Source organism: Triticum urartu, chromosome 1A, assembly GCF_056163025.1.
Source record: "Triticum urartu cultivar PI428250 chromosome 1A, HENAU_Tu73, whole genome shotgun sequence".
Classification (NCBI taxonomy): Eukaryota; Viridiplantae; Streptophyta; class Magnoliopsida; order Poales; family Poaceae; genus Triticum; species Triticum urartu.
Window position 1 is genome coordinate 314,539,893 of NC_141873.1, and position 20,438 is coordinate 314,560,330.

Below are 20,438 nucleotides of genomic sequence, written 5' to 3' on the forward strand. Positions count from 1 at the left end.
TCCTTGGCCAGATTTCTCTGAGGAATCAAACATGTTCCAGCCCTTCGTTGGTCGGACCAGTAATAGTAGATGTTTGAAAATGGAGAGAAACGAGACAAGGGGATAAGGCAAGAAGGCATAATTTTCAATTCAAAACCGGGGGGACAGGCCGTGGAGGATAAGGAGAGCAACATGTTTCCAAAAGCAGCCGCATGCAGTGATGCAGCTGGTGAGTCTAGAAAGATCCTGTGACTTGTCGATCGTCCTCATGTCCGCCTTTAAGCTGCTCTAGTATCTATCCACAATTATCAGGCCCTAATCATCTATAGTATCAGTCATCAATGTCTCTGTCCTCTTACGAGAATAGTCCACGGCCGTCCCATACATTACTCGAGGGGAAATTGCTATTTGCTACGCTCATCTATGGGTTTGTAGCTTTGCGTAATCCTCACTTTTTGTCGAACGGATAAACACATGAACATTTGTACGTTTGTACTTGTATAAAGTGTTTGTATTTGAGACTCAAGCCAAGTTGACAAAAAATTGTCTAGTGCGACAACGAAGATTTTTATACAACGGCGAAGCAACTTGTAGGCGATTTTCCTTGAATATCGTGTCAAAGTGTCAAAATTAGCATCATAAATCACGCAATCAAAAGAACTAAAATTTGATTACACGTAATGCACGAAATCACTAATTAGGCTACCCATAGTGACGTAACTTAGATAGTAACTTAACACATTTCAAGACAATTTTGCTTATGTTGCAAGTATTTAATAAGGAAAGAGGTGCTTGTGGTAACATAATATGTTACTGTAACATAGCGTTTTTCAAGGCAAAATGAGTCTATGAGCTAATAAATGAAACCATCTATGACACTACTATTATGTTACTTTGCACTATGGAGGTAGTAACTTATACTATGTCATATGCATGACACTACTATAAGTTACTCCCACTATGACCAGCCTTAAGGAGTACTCGTTGCAAAGAACACTCCACTTCCCCAGATTGCGACGAGTGGCGCCCATGCAACGCGCCACTTGTCGTAATCTGGGAGTTTTCCTTTTTTTCTAGGTCCGTTTATTCAAAATGTTTTATCTTTTAAACAGTGCGTCCAAATCTCGAACCGTTTTCATTATTGGATTCCTCATGTCGAGATCTTCAAAACTAGATCCCATGTTGATAGATTTTAACGAACTTTTTTATGAAAAAAACCGGACGAAAAAAAATCAAATTGGGAGCATGGTTTTTTTCTTTCCGAAAGAGGCACGCTAGTGCCTCTCGCGAAATCACACCCGTTCCTCTTGTGGAAACAAAACCGTGACTCTCGTGGAAGAAAAAAAAATAGAAAATGCGTTTTTTTCGTTTCCGAGAGGAACGACCGTGACTCTCGCGAAAGCACAACCGTGCCTCTCGCGAAAGAAAAAAAACAGAAAACACGTATTTTTTCCCTTTCTAAGAGGCACGTCCGTGACTCTCATGAAAGCACAAATGTGCCTCTCACGGAAGCAAAACCGTGACTTTCGCGAAAGAAAAAAAAATAGAAAACGCGTTTTGTTTTTCCCTTTCCGAGAGGCACGGCCGTGACTCTCGCGAAAGCACAACCGTGCCTCTCGCATAAGCAAAACCGTGACTCTCACAAAAGAAAAAAAACAGAAAACGCGTTTTTTTTTCGTTTCCGAAAGGCACGGCCGTGACTCTCGCTAAAGCACAACCGTGCCTCTTGCGAAAAACCGTGACTTTCGCGAAAGAAAAAAACATGTTTTTTTCGTGCAAAAAAAATTCAATTTTTTTGATCGAAAAGCTAAGGAAGACCGGGAGAAAACCAAAACGTCGAAAAAACCCGGGAAAAAACCGTTTAAAAAGCCGAAAACGCATGAAAAAAAATAAAAATAAAATAAAATCCGGAGGGAGCATCCAGAGCGCGACACGTGGCGAATGGCTGAGAGCGCGCCAAGTGGCGCTGATCGTTGCGAGGCTCCCGAAGGAGCGCTCGTTAACTAGTTGCTCCCCGTAATGCATCGCTATTTTCTCAAAAGAAAAAACGTAATGCAGTCGCTAATTACAGGTTATGCTCGATCGTTAGGGGGGGGGGGCAGGCCCCTGCTCACCCCCTGGCTCCGCCACCCTGTTCTTGTTTTTTTAGGTTTAACGTATTGGTTGGGATTGTATGGCAATGGCGATGTCTTTTGGTACGAATAATGTCTGCCGCGTCCTACCCCATTCTGATGGTGCGAATAGCGTTGTCGGAGGATGTGTGGAGTGTGTTTCCGTCGGATCTTGCAGGATTCGGTTGGTGATGGTCTTCGGTGGATCTATTTGGATTCAATTTTTCTTCGTCTTAATTCGTCTAGTTACAGTTTGATCTTTCTAATCTAGAATTCTCTTCATCGGTGATGATTGCTGCTCTAGTGCGCTGGTCTTTTGGGACCTTAGCATTACGACTTTTCGACTGTCTACTACAGCAAGGCTTGCCCGACTCCAGTGACGGAGGGGCGATGACGGTGGCGCTCCTTCGGCTCGCACCATCGCTAGGTGATCCATTGACCTGGTTGTAATATTTATTACCTCTAATATTCATTGTACTGCCATGATTGATGAATAGAATGAAAATTTCTCTCTTAACAAAAAAGAAAACTACATGGTACTTTTTTCCATGAATAAAACTAGACGATATTGTGTACGTTGTTGCCAAAATTTGTTGTTATATATTTCAACGAAGTTGGAACATGAACATTTGATTTATTTATTATATAAATGTAGATTTTTTATGAAATATAAGTAGTGTGATAGCTTTCATATGCATGGTTTCATGTTGTGGTGAAACTTTTTTCATGCATGGTAGCATGTTGATGTGGTCCTTTTTCCAATGCATGGTGACATGGTGACGTGACATAATTGCATGTTCAGATAAATAGAAGTAGCGGGGATTATTTTCTTACGTATATATATGATTTGTAATTGATGTATATTATCATTTGTATGTCTGATTCCACTTAGATTTTAGAGATTCATAGCAAAGACATGCAGCTCATATTTTGTGCTACAACCCTGACGCCGACCGACCGCTCCTTGATGCCGTCGTCGCCGTTCCTGGACACGCTAGCCACCCCAGACACCGTCTACGTAGGGCAGATCGTCCATCAACACTGGCTCCCATCGAGTGCCCTGCTTCTGGCGCACCCTCCCACCTCGTCTCCCACACCTATACATTGCCCGGTGCATCTTGGACCGTTGGAAATCATTGTCATCCATCTAGCACACCACTTTTTATTGAAATGTTCGAACGGGGCATGACCACCTTTTGTTGCACATTTGCAGGGGCAGATGATGGACATGGTTGAAGAGTTTTTATACAATAAGTTCATGGAATCATCGACAACGACCGACAACCGTGATGGCTATGAATTGGCGATAATGTTGAGTCTTCTCAAAACAATAGAGAAAGAAGATGAGCATGTTCTCTACTTCAAAGGTCTATGCTAACCAACAAAGGGCATAGGGCCATGTTGATCTCTATGGTGACTATTTTGCAGCTAATCCTACCTTTCCATAAAGCCACCTTCATCGCTTCTGGATGTGCAAGCATGTGTTCTTGCGCATTGTGGAGGGTGTCACGAAATAGGATAATTACTTCATGCCGAAGAGGAATTGCACTAGACTACTTGTGTTTTCTTCTCTCAAAAAATGTAGCATTGTGATGAAGATGGTTGCATATAGTACATCTGGAGACACAATTATGAGTACGTTCAGAACGTAAAGAGCACATGCATTGAAGCAATGGTCAGATTTTGCCACTGCAATAATGGAGTTGTTTGGAAGAGAGAACCAGATGACTTATATAAGCTATTGGCACTTAGAGAATCAAGAGCATTTTATGGTATGCTTGGATTCGTCTGTTGTATGCTATAGGAATGGAAAAGGTAGCCAAGATCTTTGCAAGGGCAATACCAAGGTCATACTATAGAGCTCGCCATCATACTAGAAGCAGTTACATGACATGGATGTTGGGGAACGCAGTATTTCAAAATTTTACCTACGAACACGCAAGATCTATCTAGGAGATGCATAACAACGAGAGGGGAGAGTGAGTCTACGTACCCTCGTAGACCGAAAGAGAAAGCGTTTAGTAGCGTGGTTGATGTAGTCGAACGTCTTCGCGATCCAATCGATCCAAGTACCGAACGCACGGCACCTCCGCGATCAGCACACGTTCAGCTCGATGACGTCCCTCAAACTCTTGATCTAGTTGAGGCCAAGGGAGAGTTCCATCATCACGACGGCGTGATGACGGTGATGATGAAGTTACCGACGCAGGGCTTCGCCTAAGCACTACAACGATATGACCGACGTGTGTAACTGTGGAGGGGGGCACCGCACACGGCTAAATGATCAATTTATGTGTCTTTGGAGTTCCCCCTCCCCACGTATGTAAAGGGGAGTAGAGGAGGTCGGCCCTAGGAGGGGGCCGCCATGGGGGGAGTCCTACTTGGACTCCTAGTCCAAGTAGGATTCGGTCCCCCCTTTCCTAGTCCAAGTAGGAGAAGAAGGGAAAGAGGAGAGAAGAGAAGGAAGGAGGGGCGCCGCCCCCTCCCCTTGTCCAATTCGGACCGGGCAGGGGGGGGAGCCACCTCTAGCTGGCCCTCTCTCTTCTCCACTAAGGCCCATTGTGGCCCATTAATCCCTCGAGGGGTTCCGGTAACCCCCCGGTACTCTGGAAAATGCCCAAACCTATCTGAAACCTTTTCAGTGTCCAAACATAACCTTCCAATATATCAATCTTTATGTCTCGACCATTTCGAGACTCCTCGTCATGTCTGTGACCTCATCTGGGACTCCGAACAAACTTTGGTTCATCAAAACATGAAACTCATAATACAAATAGTCATCGAACGTTAAGCGTGCGGACCCTACGGGTTCGAGAACTATGTAGACATGACCGAGACATATCTCCGATCAATAACCAATAGCGGAACCTGGATGATCATATGGGCTCCTACATATTCTACAAAGATCTTTATCGGTCAAACCGCATAACAACATACGTTGTTCCCTTTGTAATCGGTATGTTACTTGCCCGAGATTCGATCGTCGGTATCATCATAACTAGTTCAATCTCGTCACTGGCAAGTCTCTTTACTCGTTCTGTAATGCATCATCCCATGGCTAACTCATTAGACACATTTCTTGTAAGGCTCATAGTGATGTGCATTACCGAGAGGGCCCAGAGATACCTCTCTGATACACGGAGTGACAAATCCTAATCTTGATCTATGCCAACTCAACAAACACCATCGAAGACGCTTGTAGAGCATCTTTATAATCACCCAGTTACATTGTGACGTTTGATAGCACACAAGGTGTTCCTTCGGTATTCGGGAGTTGCATAATCTCATAGTGTGAGGAACATGTATAAGTCATGAAGAAAGCAATAGCAGAAAAAACTAAACGATCATTATGCTAAGCTAACGGATGGGTCTTGTCCATCACATCATTCTCTAATGATGTGATCCCGTTCATGAAATGACAACACATGTCTATGGCTAGGAAACTTAACCATCTTTGATCAACGAGCTAGTCAAGTAGAGGCATACTAGGGACACTTTGTTTGTCTATGTATTCACACATGTACTAAGTTTCCGGTTAATACAATTCTAACATAAGTAATAAACATTTATCATGATATAAGAAAATATAAATAACAACTTTATTATTGCCTCTATAGCATATTTCCTTCAATCTCCCACTTGCACTAGAGTCAATAATCTAGATTACATAGTGATGATTCTAACACCCATGGAGTCTGGGTGCTGATCATGTTTTGCTCGTGAGAGAGGCTTAGTCAACGGGTCTGCAACATTTATATATGTATGTATCTTGCAAATCTCTATGTCTCCCTCCTTGACTTGATCGCAGATGGAATTGATGTGTCTCTTGATGTGCTTGGTTCTCTTGTGAAATATGGATTCCTTTGCCAAGGCAATTGCACCCGTATTGTCACAAAAGATTTTCATTAGACCCGATGCACTAGGTATTACACCAAGATCGGATATGAACTCCTTTATCCAGACTCCTTCATTTGCTGCTTCCGAAGAAGCTATGTACTCTGCTTCACACGTAGATCCCGCCACGACGCTCCGCTTAGAACTGCACCAACTGACAGCTCCACCATTTAATAAAAATATGTATCCAGTTTGTGACTTAGAGTCATCCGGATCAGTGTCAGAGCGTGCATCGACATAACCGTTTACGACGAGCTCTTTGTCACCTCCATAAACGAGAAACATATCCTTAGTCCTTTTCTGGTATTTCAGGATGTTCTTGACCGCTGTCCAGTGATCCACTCCTAGATTACTTTGGTACCTCCCTGCTTAACTAATAGCAAGGCACACATCAGGTATGGTACACAACATTGCATACATGATAGAACCTATGGCCGAGGCATAGGGAATGACTTTCATTTTCTCTCTATCTTCTGCAGTGGCCGGGCATTGAGTCTGACTCAACTTCACACCTTGTAACACAGGCAAGCACCCTTTCTTTGACTCGTCCATTTTGAACTTCTTCAAAACTTTATCAAGGTATGTGCTTTGTGAAAGTCCAATTAAGCGTCTTGATCTATCTCTATAGATCTTGATGCCCAATATATAAGCACCGAGGTCTTTCATTGAAAAATTCTTATTCAAGTATCCTTTTATGCTATTCAGAAATTCAGTATCAGTTTTGATCAACAATATGCCATCCACATATAATATCAGAAATGCTACGGAGCTCCCACTCACTTTCTTGTAAATACAGGCTTCTCCAAAAGTCTGTATAAAACCATATGCTTTGATCACACTATCGAAGCGTATATTCCAACTCTGAGAGGATTGCGCCAGTCCATAACTCGATCACTAGAGCTTGCACACTTTGGGCCAGTTCTTTTCGGCGATTCTCCCAGAATTGCCCCCTCCCCAGCTTCTCCCAGAATCATCACTTCATATTTTTTTACAATCCTATCTAGTTAAGGTCTAATTAGCTAGGATTGTAAAAAACATATGGAGTGGTGATTATGGGAGAAGCTGGAGAGGGGGGAGATTCTGGTAGAATCGCCCAAAAGAACTAGCCCTTTGTTAGCACCTCTATGATTGACAAAACCTTTTGGTTGCATCATCACTACTGCAGGATGCTGCTAACGCGACACTACAATTCAGAGACCCTTCGAGAAACTATGTGCGATGCAATAATCGCAAACGTTGGTGTATGAAAACTGTCAAATTGTATAAAAATTTTACGATGACGGATGCATGAAACACAGTTCAGATTTTAGTTGCATGTGCGATGAAGGGCATACGGTTCAGTTCAATTAACTATTTGCGATGAGGAGGAACAAAAGAAACGGGCAGCCAGATGAAGGCGTGTGCGATACACAACATACGGTTCACTCGGATGAACTGTTTGTGATTAGGCAACACAAAAGAAATGGGCAGCCAGATAAAGGTGTGTGTGATATACAGCATACAGTTTACTCGGATGAACTGTTTGTGATTAGGCAACACAAAAGAAATGGTCAGCCAAATCAAGGTGTGTGCGATATACGCATGCGGTTCACTTGGCCCTTGTCGTCAGTGTGTGACCTCTATGGCAATCGTTCGCTCCCCAGGCGCCTCTTCGTGTACCGTGGCAACCGTCCACCGACTCTTCCCCTTTCCCTCTTGATTTGGAACTGTTGTCGCACGCTAGCTCTTCCTCCCTCCTCAATTTGCCTTCACCCTTCCTTCTGCCATTGTTCGATCATCTTCTCCATGGAGGGAACAGGTCGGACCATTGTTCGATCATCTTCTCCAAGGAGGGAACAGGCCAGAAACGACCATGTTATTCTTGCCCCGATCTGAATGATGACGCGGTGGAGGAACTCATTGATCAGTGCGACGTCATCACCTCGGCTAGCATGGCAGGTTCGTTCAAGACCATTCTCGACTCAACTAATAACATCATTACAAGGAACCCAAGGGTCTAGGAGCGGTTTGATCTCCCCTATCTTCTTCGCCATGACCCTGCTGACTGGCGCGGGGACGAGGGAAGCCTCGCCTTGTGTAAGTTGATGCTGCTTGATAATGATATGTATGATGTTAAGATGCCATCGCTTGAGGGCAAGGCTTGGGCAGGCGCAAATGGAGATTGGGTTGTTTATATTGGGTACAACTGCGAGTGGGAACTTGTGAATGTGTACACTCGTCACCTGGTTCCACTTCCAAAAATCTCAGATGACTGCCCAGAGGTTGAGTACACCGGTATTCTACGTGAGTTCAAATACAATTATGCTGGCTGTTGTCTATGTAAGATAGCAATTTGTCAAGTTCCGAACCGTTCTTGGGATTACACGAACTATGAAGTTGTTGCTATCTTCGACAAGCTTGTTGCCGTCCTTACTTCCACGCCTCGGTGGATATTTCTCAAAAATCAATTTCTGTACACGAATGAGTACTGTGATGCAATTGAATAAGAGGGTCTTGTGTTTGCTGCCACCACTCGTGGCATTGTTTTTGCATGGAATCCTGATGCTTTCGGTACATTTGTCTTCCATCGTAATTATAATTGTTTCATCCACATGCATGCGGGTTAGCTAGTTTCCCTTTACTAATTAACCTTCTTGTGTTTCCAAGGTCCTGTGAACATTCCACCACCTATACTTGAAAAATTTTATAACCAAGGGGGAGATGACGATGCTGATGATCACGAGCATGAGGCAAGCAGGACCCATATACTCAGTGGCGCCTGGCAACTTATTCCGATGGATCACCTCTTCTTGTCTGTATACAGGGCACTGCTGATGTTACTAAGGAAACATGTATTGTCTTGCATGGTCACACTCTCGGGACCTATTCCAACATTTGTTGCAGGGTATTCTGGACGGATACTAGTGTACTAGCGCCAACACCTTCTCCCTCATTCAGTATTGAAAGTCTTGGAGGAAACTCACTCTTCCTTGGACAAAACTATCCAATGATGGTGGAAGGCGATCCAGCTGCTGTTGACAGAACGTTACTACCATTTATGAGAAGCAATTGTATCTATACCTCATACATTACTATGCTTCCCTACCATCCCAATATGGGTACTGACATAGGCCGCCTCAGCCTCGATGATCAGTCATGCATTGGTCTCGAGATTGATAGTAGCTGGCCCTTCCCAGAGAATCACTTCTGGTTCAAAGCAAGTGTTTCTAATGCCGAGGACATTACTATGCTTCCCTACCATCCCAATATGGGTACTGACATAGGCCGCCTCAGCCTCGATGATCAGTCATGCGTTGGTCTCGAGATTGATAGTAGCTGGCCCTTCCCAGAGAATCACTTCTGGTTCAAAGCAAGTGTTTCTAATGCCGAGGACATTACTATGCTTCCCTACCATCCCAATATGGGTACTGACATAGGCCGCCTCAGCCTCGATGATCAGTCATGCGTTGGTCTCGAGATTGATAGTAGCTGGCCCTTCCCAGAGAATCACTTCTGGTTCAAAGCAAGTGTTTCTAATGCCGAGGAGTGGTTGAGCTGAAGTTAATTTCATCGCTTTGTTATTTGTTGTGTGAGAAAAACTTTACTATAATGTTTTGTTGGAAATGATCTATAATCCAACGTGTATCCTTATTGTCGTTGTGGGTTGATGACTTGTTGTATGTAATCAATGGTACATTTGCATATGCGTCCATCAACTTACGCCTGCTAGTGGTGTCCATATGAACAGTGCTAGTGATTTTAGTTGCAAAAATTAGATAGTGCTAGTGATTTGTAGCTGCATATTTTGACAAATCCTAGTGTTACAAGGTTGACAAATGGCAATGATGAAGGAAATATGCCCTAGAAGCAATAATAAAGTTGTTACTTATATTTCCTTATATCATGATAAATGTTTATTATTCATGCTAGAATTGTATTAACCGGAAACTTAGTACATGTGTGAATACATAGACAAACAGAATGTCACTAGTATGCATCTACTTGACTAGCTCGTTGAATCAATGATGGTTATGTTTCCTAACCATAGACATAAGTTGTCATTTGATTAACGGGATCACATCATTAGAGAATGACGTGATTGACCTGACCCATCTGTTAGCTTAGCATGGTGATCATTTAGTTTGTTGCTATTGCTTTCTCCATAACTTATACATGTTCCTATGACTATGAGATCATGCAACTCCTGAATACCGGAGGAACACTTTGTGTGCTACCAAACATCACAACGTAACTGGGTGATTATAAAGGTGCTCTACAGGTGTCTCCGATGGTGTTTGTTGAGTTGGCATTGATCAAGATTAGGATTTGTCACTCCGATTGTCGGAGATGTATCTCTGGGCCCTCTCGGTAATGCACATCAATATAAGCCTTGCAAGCAATGTGACTAATGAGTTAGTTGCAGGATGATGCATTACGGAACGAGTAAAGAGACTTGCCGGAAATGAGATTGAACTAGGTACTGAGATACCGACGATCGAATATCGGGCAAGTAACATACCGATGACAAAGGGAACAACGTATATCGTTATGCGGTTTGACTGATAAAGATCTTGGTAGAATATGTGGGAGCCAATATGAACATCCAGGTTTCGCTGTTGGTTATTGACCGGAGACGTGATACGTCTCCAACGTATCTATAATTTATGAAGTATTCATGCCATGTTTACAATAATTTTATATGATTTTGGTATGATTTGATTAGAACTAACCCAGACTGACGTTGTTTTCAGCAGAACTACCGTGTTGTTGTTTTTGTGCAGAAATAAAAGTTCTCATAATGCGATGAAAATCAACGGAGATTTTTTCTGGAAAATATAAAAAATACTGGAACAAAAATCTACCGGAGGGGAGTCCCGTGGGCCCCACAAGGGTGGGGGGCGCGCCTAGGGGGTGGGCGCGCCCCTGTGCCTCATGGACTTCTCGTGGGGCCCTTGACTTGTTCTCGACGCCAACCTCTCCTATAAATGCCCAAACATCCAGAAAATAACCTAGATCGGAAGTTCCGCCGCCGCAAGCCTCTGTAGCCATGAGAAATCAATCTAGGCCCTCTTTGGCACCCTGCCAGAGGGGGCCATCATCACCGGAGGCTATGGAGGAGGATCCCGGAGGGGCCATCATCACCATGAAGGCCAAGGACCAGAGGGGGAACCTCTCCCCATCTAGGGGGAGGCCATGGAGGAGGAAGCACAAGGGGGAGAACCTCTCCTCCTCTCTCTCGGTGGCGTCGGAGTGCCATCGGGAGGGGAATCATCGCCACGGTGATCGTCTTCATCAACATCACCATCATCATCACCATCCTCATCTGTTTTACGCGGTCCACTCTTCCGCACCCCGCTGTAATCCCTACTTGAACATGGTGCTTTATGCCACATATTATGATCCAATGATGTGTTGCCATCCTATGATGTTTTGAGTAGATTTCCTTTGTCTATGGGTTGATTGATGATGTAGATTGGTACGAGTTGTATGTTTTATTTTGGTGTTGTCCTATTATGCCCTCCGTGTTGCGCAAGCATGAGGGATTCTCGATGTAAGGTGTTGCAATACATTCATGATTCACCTATAGTGGGTTGCTTGAGTGACAGAAGCATATACCCGAGTAAGGGGGTTGTTGCGTATGGGATAAAGGGGACTTGATGCTTTAATGGTATGGTTGGGTTTTACCTTAATGATCTTTAGTAGTTGCGGTTGCTTGTTAGAGTTCCAATCATAAGTGCATATGATCCAAGAAGAGAAAGTATGTTAGCTTATTCCTCTCCCTCATATGAAATTGCAATGATGACTATCGGTCTTGTTAACAATTTCCTAAGACAATTCCGCACACCGAACCATCATTATTACACACTTGCTATTTATATTATTTAGTAATATATTCTAACTTTATGATAACAACACCTACTTTCATATTTTAGCTCTCCGATACCATGCAAAGTTATCCTCTTCATACCCACAACGTAATTTTATTTCTCGTTTCTAGTTGGAAGCAAACGTTCGATGTACGTAGAGTCGTATCAGTGGCAGATAGGGCTTGAGAGAATATTGATCCTACCTTTAGCTCCTTGTGGGTTCGACACTCCATACTTATCACTTCCACCATTGGGAATTGCTACGATGATTCCCTGCACTTGGGGATTATCAAGCTCTTTTCTGGCGCCGTTGCCGGGGAGCAATAGCGTGGGGTTGATATTCTTGTGTATGCCTGTTTGCTTTCTTAACTAAGTAGATTTTGTTTTTCCCTTTTTGTTTATGTTTAGTTGTGGGTGAAACATACAAAAAAAATTAAAATAATGAAAATACCAAAAAAAATACTTGCCTCTCATACCTAAAAAGTTTTTTTCAATAAGAGAAGTGATTGGAAGATTATGCATTGGAGAAATGAGGGTCGACCTTGAACACTTGTGTTCATGCTCATGGAAACAATGTAAAAAATTTCATGGAAGCTTCTCTGAAAATAATTATCCCCCTGTATATATCCATTGTATTATAAAAATAATGTGCCAAGCCTTGGTTTTAGGATGATTAGATTGCTTGTTTACTTTGTGCAGTACAAAAACAAAAACTTTGGTTGTAGCGCGTGATTTTACACTTTTTACTGGAAAGTCAAATGGGTCTTAAACTTTTGGCACATTACTTTTGTAAAAAATGTTTAAATTTTCATATTTTTTTAGAATTTTTTGGAGCTACAGAAGTATACTAAACTTCCAGATTACTACAGACCGTCCTGTTTTTGACAGATTCTGTTTTCTATGTGTTGATCGCTTGTTTTGATGAATCTATGGGTAGTATCGGGGGGTATGAACCATGGTGAAGTTGGAATATAGTAGATATAGTTATAATATAAAATTGGAATGAGTTTGCAACAGTACCTAAAGGTAGTGATTTGCTTTATTATACTAACGGATCTCACAAAGTTTTTGTTAAAGTTTTGTGTGGATGAAGTGTTTGAAGATCGAGGAGCTATCAATATGAGAAGAATAAAGAGAGGCAAGAGCTCAAGCTTGGGGATGCCCAAGGCATCCCAAGTAAATATTTCAAGGACACTCAAGCATCTAAGCTTGGGGATGCCCCAGTTGGCATCCCATCTTACTTCTTCAACAATTACCGGTATACCTCAGTTTTTGTTTTGTTCACATGATTTGTGTTTTTCTTTTTCTTTAAGAACCATGATAGTATGAGATAGCCCTTCATTGATTTATAGAATGCTTCATGTGCTTCACTTATATCTTTTAAGTATGATTTATAGAATTGCTCTTTGTGCTTCATTTAAATTTTTTGAGTATGGTTTTATAGAATGCTTCGTGTGCTTCACTTATATATTTAACTTGGATATTGGTTAGTATATATTAATTGTAGAATGCTCCATGAACTTCACTTATATCTTTTGGAGTATGAATAATACTATCATCTAAAGTGGATTTAGAAGAGGTTTGCTCCCACTATTCCAAATGAGGAGAATTTTGCTTATGTGGAGAGTAGTAAAATTTCTATGCTCGTAGATCATGAAAAGAATGATTTATGTGATGGTTATATTGTTGAACTCATTCATGATGCTACTGAAAATTATTATGAGGGAGGAATACATGTTTGTAGGAGTTGCAATAATATCAAGTTTCCTCTCTATATGCTTAAGGTTTTGAAGTTATACTTGTTTTTCCTTCCGATGCTAGTTGATTCTTGTTCCTATAAATTATGTGCTCACAAAATCCCTAGGCATAGGAAGTGGGTTAGATTTAAATATTCTAGTCATATTCTTCATGATCCTCTCTTTATGTTTCAATTCTTATCTTTTATGTGAGCATCATTGAAATCATCATGCCTAGCTAAACGGCACTAAAGAAAAGCGCTTGTTGGGAGACAACCCAATATTTACCCTTATTGTTTTTGTGTGCTCTCATGATTAAGATACCGTATTAATCATGTATTATATCTTTTGTTTCAATAAAGTGCCAAGTAAGACCTTTGGGAACACTTGGGTGAAAGTCAATGTGATCTTGCTGTAAAAAACAGAAACTTTGCACTCACGAGATTAGCTGCCATTTTTTACAGAAGAGTGCGATTGAGTTGATTCTTTTTTCAGAAGATTAATAGACAAATTCCGCACGTCCACCAATTTATTTCAGAATTTTTGGGGTAGAATAAGTATAGTTGGTGTTCAGATCATTACAGACTATTCTGTTTCTGACAGATTCTGTTGTCATTGCATAGTTTGCCTGTTTTCTAGTTTCTATGGCTTATATTTCTCAATATAAATTATAGAAATGATATGGTACAGTAGGAATTGTGTGAGAACAATTATGAGCCTTGTCTTTTATAGTACCAAAGTGAATGGTTTACTCTTTATCATACTGACGTATCTCGCGAAGTTCCGTTAAGTTTTGTGTGATTGAAGTTTTCAAGCTTTGGGTGAGATATCGATATGAGGAGAATAAGGAGTGGAAAGACCCTAAGCTTGGGGATTCCCAAGGCACCCCAAGGTAATATTCAAGGAATACTCAAGCGCCTAAGCTTGGGGATGCCCCGGAAGGCATCCCCTCTTTCGTCTTCAAAACTATCGGTATACCTTACTCGGAGCTATATTTTTATTCGTCGCATGATATGTGTTTTGCTTGGAGCGTATTTTCAATTTTACTTGATGTTTGAATAAAATCACTTGATCTGAAATATTGAATGAAAAAGAATCCTCCCATGGCTATTTAATTATTTGACTACTCGGTATTCTTCACTTATATCTTTTTGGAGTAGTTTGTCATTTACTCATGTGCTTCACATATATCCTATGAGTAAATGGTTGAATGAATTGAACATCATAAATCTGAATTTATATATGTTTCATATTCTTATAACATGGGGAGTAATGACTTCACACATAATAAGTATAGGTAGTAAACTTATTAAAAGTTAGCAAACGCAGAATTAGTCACTTGAACAATTCATGAAAGAATAGTGAAGGAAGAGAGATTTCACATATAAATATACTGTCTTGGACATCTTTTGCAATTGTGAGCACTCATTAAAATATGACATGCTAAAAGGTTGATGTTGGAAAAGGAAGACAACTAAATGGGTTATGTTTTCCTATATCCAAAATGTTATATTGTCTTGGATCATCCAACATGTTGAGCTTGCCTCTCCCTCTAATGCTAGCCAAATTATTTGCACCAAGTAGAGATACTAATTGTGCTTCCAAACATTCCTTAAACCAGTTTTGCCATGAGAGTCCACCATACCTACCTATGGATTGAGTAAGATCCTTCAAGTAAGTTGTCATTGTTGCAAGCAATAAAAATTGCTCTCTAAATATGTATGATTTATTAGTGTGGAGAAAATAAGCTTTATACGATCTTGTGATATGGAAGAAATAAAAGCGACGGACTGCATAATAAAGGTCCATATCACAAGTGGCAATATAAAGTGATGTTCTTTTGCATTAAGATTTCGTGCATCCAACCATAAAAAACACATGCCAACCTCTGCTTACCTCTGCGAAGGGCCTATCTTTTACTTTTATCTTCTACCCTTATACAAGAGTCATGGTGATCATCACCTTTCCTTTTTACACTTTTTCCTTTGGCAAGCACTTTGTGTTGGAGCGATCTGGATATATATATCCACTTGGATGTAGGTTCTCATAAATTGTTGTTGTTGACATTACCCTTGAGGTAAAAGGTTGGGAGGCGAAACTATAAGACCCTATCTTTCTCTATGTCCGATTAAAACTTTGAACCCATAAATATCACGTGAGTGTTAGCAATTGCGAAAGATTAAATGATAGTTGAGTATGTGGAGTTTGCTGAACCAAAGCTCTTACATAGACCCTTCCCGAAAATAAGATGAATTGCAATTGTTTGATGACTAAGGGCATGGTTTGTTGGTTTTCAAGAAAGTTTATGATCTATACTTTAACATGTGAATAGCTTGTTACTTGATCATGAGAAGTTTTATGAGTTGAGCTACTGTTATGATATATAATGATGCTAGAAAAAGTTATTGGAACTATCATTGATCAAACTCTTGCACTTGCTAGCATTCACACTTCATAAACTATTTCTTTTATCATTTACCTACTCGAGGACGAGCAGGAATTAAGCTTGGGGATTCTGATACGTCTCCAACGTATCTATAATTTATGAAGTATTCATACCATGTTTACAATAGTTTTATATGATTTTGGTATGATTTGAGTAGAACTAACTCGGACTGACATTGTTTTCAGCAGAACTACCATGGTGTTGTTTTTGTGCAGAAATAAAAGTTTTCGACATGCGATGAAAATCAACGGAGATTTTTTTTGTAAAATATAAAAAATACTGGAACAAAAATCTACCGGAGGGGAGTTCCGTGGGCCCCACGAGGGTGGGGGCGCCCCCCTGGGCGCGCCCTTGTGCCTCGTGGACTTCCCATGGGGGCCCTGACTTGTTCTCGACGCCAACCTCTCCTATAAATGCGCAAACCTCCAGAAAATAACCTAGATCGGAAGTTCCGCCACCGCAAGCCTCTATAGCCACGAGAAATCAATCTAGGCCCTCTCTGGCACCCTGCCGGAGGGGGCCATCATCACCGGAGGCTATGGAGGAGGATCCCGGAGGGACCATCATCACCATGAAGGCCAAGGACCAGAGGGGGAGCCTCTCCCCATCCAGGGGGAGGCCATGGAGGAGGAAGCACAAGGGGGAGAACCTCTCCTCCTTTCTCTCGGTGGCGCCGGAGTGCCATCGGGAGGGGAATCATCGCCGCCGTAATTGTCTTCATCAACATCACAATTATCATCACCATCCTCATCTCTTTTACGCGGTCCACTCTCTCGCACCCCGCTGTAATCCCTACTTGAACGTGGTGCTTTATGCCACATATTTATGATCCAATGATGTGTTGCCATCCTATGATGTTTTGAGTAGATTTCCTTTGTCTATGGGTTGGTTGATGATCTAGATTGGTATGAGTCGTATGTTTTATTTTGGTGCTGTCCTGTTGTGCCCTCCGTGTCGTGCAAGCGTGAGGGATTCTCGTTGTAGAGTGTTGCAATACGTTCATGATTCGCTTATAGTGGGTTGCTTGAGTGATAGAAGCATAAACCCGAGTAAGGGGGTTGTTGCGTATGGGATAAAGGGGACTTGATGCTTTAATGCTATGATTGGGTTTTACCTTAATGATCTTTAGTAGTTGCAGATGCTTGCTAGAGTTCCAATCATAAGTGCATATGATCCAAGTGTTGGCGATCGTTGCAGAAATTTAAAAATTTCTACGCATCACCAAGATCAATCTATGGAGTTTACTAGCAACGAGAGGGGAGTGCATCTTCATACCTTTGAAGATCGCGATGCGGAAGCGTTGCAAGAACGCGGTCGGTGGAGTCGTACACGAAGCGATTCAGATAGCGGCCGGTTCTGATCTAAGCACCGAACAACGGTGGCTCCGCGTTCAACACACGTGCAGCCCGGTGACGTCTCTCACGCCTTGATCCAGCAAGGAGAGAGGGAGGGGTTGGGGAAGACTCCGTCCAGCAGCAGCACGACGGCGTGGTGGTGGTGGAGGAGCGTGGCACTCCAACAGGGCTTTGCCAAGCACTGCGAGAGACGAGGAGGGAGAGGGGTAGGGCTGCGCCAGGAGAAGGGGTGCGGTTTCCCTCCCACCCCCACCCCCCCACTATTTATAGGGGGAAGGGGAGAGGGGGTCGGCCCCCTAGATCCATCTAGAGGGGGGGGGCGGCGGCCCCCCGGGGGGGCAGCGCCCCCTAGGGTTTCCAACCCTAGGCGCCTTGGGCCCTTGGGGGGCACACCAGCCCACTAAGGGGCTGGTTCCCACCCAACTACAGCCCATTAGGTCCTTCGGGGCAGGTGGAACCTCCCAGTGGACCCCCGGAACCCCTTCGATGGTCCTGGTACAATACCGATAAACCCCGAAACCTTTCCGGTGACTGAAACTGGACTTCCCATATATAAATCTTTACCTCCGGACCATTCCGGAACTCCTCGTGACGTCCAGGATCTCATCCAGGACTCCAAACAACATTCGGTAACCACGTACATCTATTTCCTACAACCCTAGCGTCATCGAACCTTAAGTGTGCAGACCCTACGTGTTTGGGAGGCATGCAGACATGACTGAGACATCTCTCTGGCCAATAGCCAACAGCGGGATCTGGATACCCATGTTGGCTCCCACATGCTCCACGATGATCTGATCGGATGAACCACGATGTCAAGGATTCAGTCAATCCCGTATACGATTCCCTTTGTCTACCGGTATAGCACTTGCCCGAGATTCGATCATCGGTATACCGATACCTTGTTCAATCTTGTTACGACAAATCTCTTTACTCGTTCCATAACACATCATCCCGTGATCAACTCCTTAATCACACTGAGCTCATTATGATGATGTCATACCGAGTGGGCCTAGAGATACTTCTCCTTCATATGGAGTGACAAATCCCAGTCTCGATTCGTGCCAACCCAACAGATACTTTCGGGGATACCCGCAGTGTACCATTATAGCCACGTAGTTACGTTGTGACGTTTGGCACACCCAAAGTACTCCTACGGTATCTGGGATTTGCATAATCTCATGGTTTAAGGAAAAAGATACTTGTCATTAGAAAAGCTTTAGCAGATGAACTACACGATCTTGTGCTATGCTTAGGATTGGGTCTTGTCCATCACATCATTCTCCTAATGGTGTGATCCCGTTATCAATGACATCCAATGTCCATGGTTAGGAAACCGTAACCATCTATTGATCAACGAGCTAGTCAACTAGAGGCTCACTAGGGACATGTTGTGGTCTATGTATTCACACATGTATTATGATTTCCGGATAACACAATTATAGCATGGACAATAGACAATTATCATGAACAAGGAAATATAATAATAACCATGTTATTATTGCCTCTAGGGCATATTTCCAACAGTCTCCCACTTGCACTAGAGTCAATAACCTAGTTACATTGTGATGAATCGAACACCCATAGAGTTCTGGTGTTGATCATGTTTTGCACGTGGAAGAGGTTTAGTCAACGGATCTGCGACATTCAGGTCTGTATGCACTTTACAAATCTCTATGTCTCCATCTTGAACATTTTCACGAATGGAGTTGAAGCGATGCTTGATATGCCTGTCTTCTTGTGAAACCCGGGCTCCTTGGTAAGGGCAATAGCTCCAGTGTTGTCATAGAAGAGAGTCATCGGGCCCGGATGCATTGGGAATAACTCCTAGGTCGGTAATGAACTCCTTCATCCAGATTGCTTCATGTGCTGCCTCCGAGGCTGCCATGTACCCCACTTCACATGTAGATCCCGCCATGGCGCTTTGCTTGCAACTACACCAACTATCTGCCCCACCATTCAAAATATACACGTATCCGGTTTGTGACTTGGAGTCATCCAGATCTATGTCGAAACTAGCATCGACGTAACCCTTTACGGCGAGCTCTTCGTCACTTCCATAAACAAGAAACATATCCTTAGTCCTTTTCAGGTACTTCAGGATATTCTTGACCGCTGTCCAGTGTTCCATGCCGGGATTACTTTGGTACCTTCCTACCAAACTTACGGCAAGGTTTACATCAGGTCTGGTATACAGCATGGCATACATAATAGACCCTATGGCCAAGGCATAGGGGATGACACTCATCTTTTCTCTATCTTCTACCGTGGTCGGGCATTGAGCCGTGCTCAATCTCACACCTTGCAATACAGGCAAGAACCCCTTCTTGGACTGATCCATATTGAACTTCTTCAATATCTTGTCAAGGTACGTGCTTTGTGAAAGAGCAATGAGGCATCTCGATCTATCTCTATAGATCTTGATGCCTAATATGTAAGCAGCTTCTCCAAGGTCCTTCATTGAAAAACACTTATTCAAGTAGGCCTTTATGCTTTCCAAGAGTTCTATATCATTTCCCATCAATAGTATGTCATCCACATATAATATGAGAAATGCTACAGAGCTCCCACTCACTTTCTTGTAAACACAGGCTTCTCCATAAATCTGTGTAAACCCAAACGCTTTGATCATCTCATCAAAACAAATGTTCCAACTCCGAGATGCTTGCACCAGCCCATAGATTGAGCATTGGAGCTTGCATACCTTGTCAGCATTCTTAGGATCGACAAAACCTTCCGGCTGCATCATATACAATTCTTCCTTAAGGAAACCATTAAGGAATGCCGTTTTGACGTCCATTTGCCATATCTCATAATCATATAATGCAGCAATTGCTAACATGATTCGGACAGACTTCAGCTTCACTACGGATGAGAAGGTCTCATCGTAGTCAACCCCTTGAACTTGTCGATAACCCTTAGCGACAAGCCGAGCCTTATAGATGGTTACATTACCATCCACGCCTGTCTTCTTCTTAAAGATCCATTTATTTTCTATGGCTCGTCGATCATCGGGCAAGTCAGTCAAAGTCCATACTTCGTTTTCATACATGGATCCTATCTCGGATTTC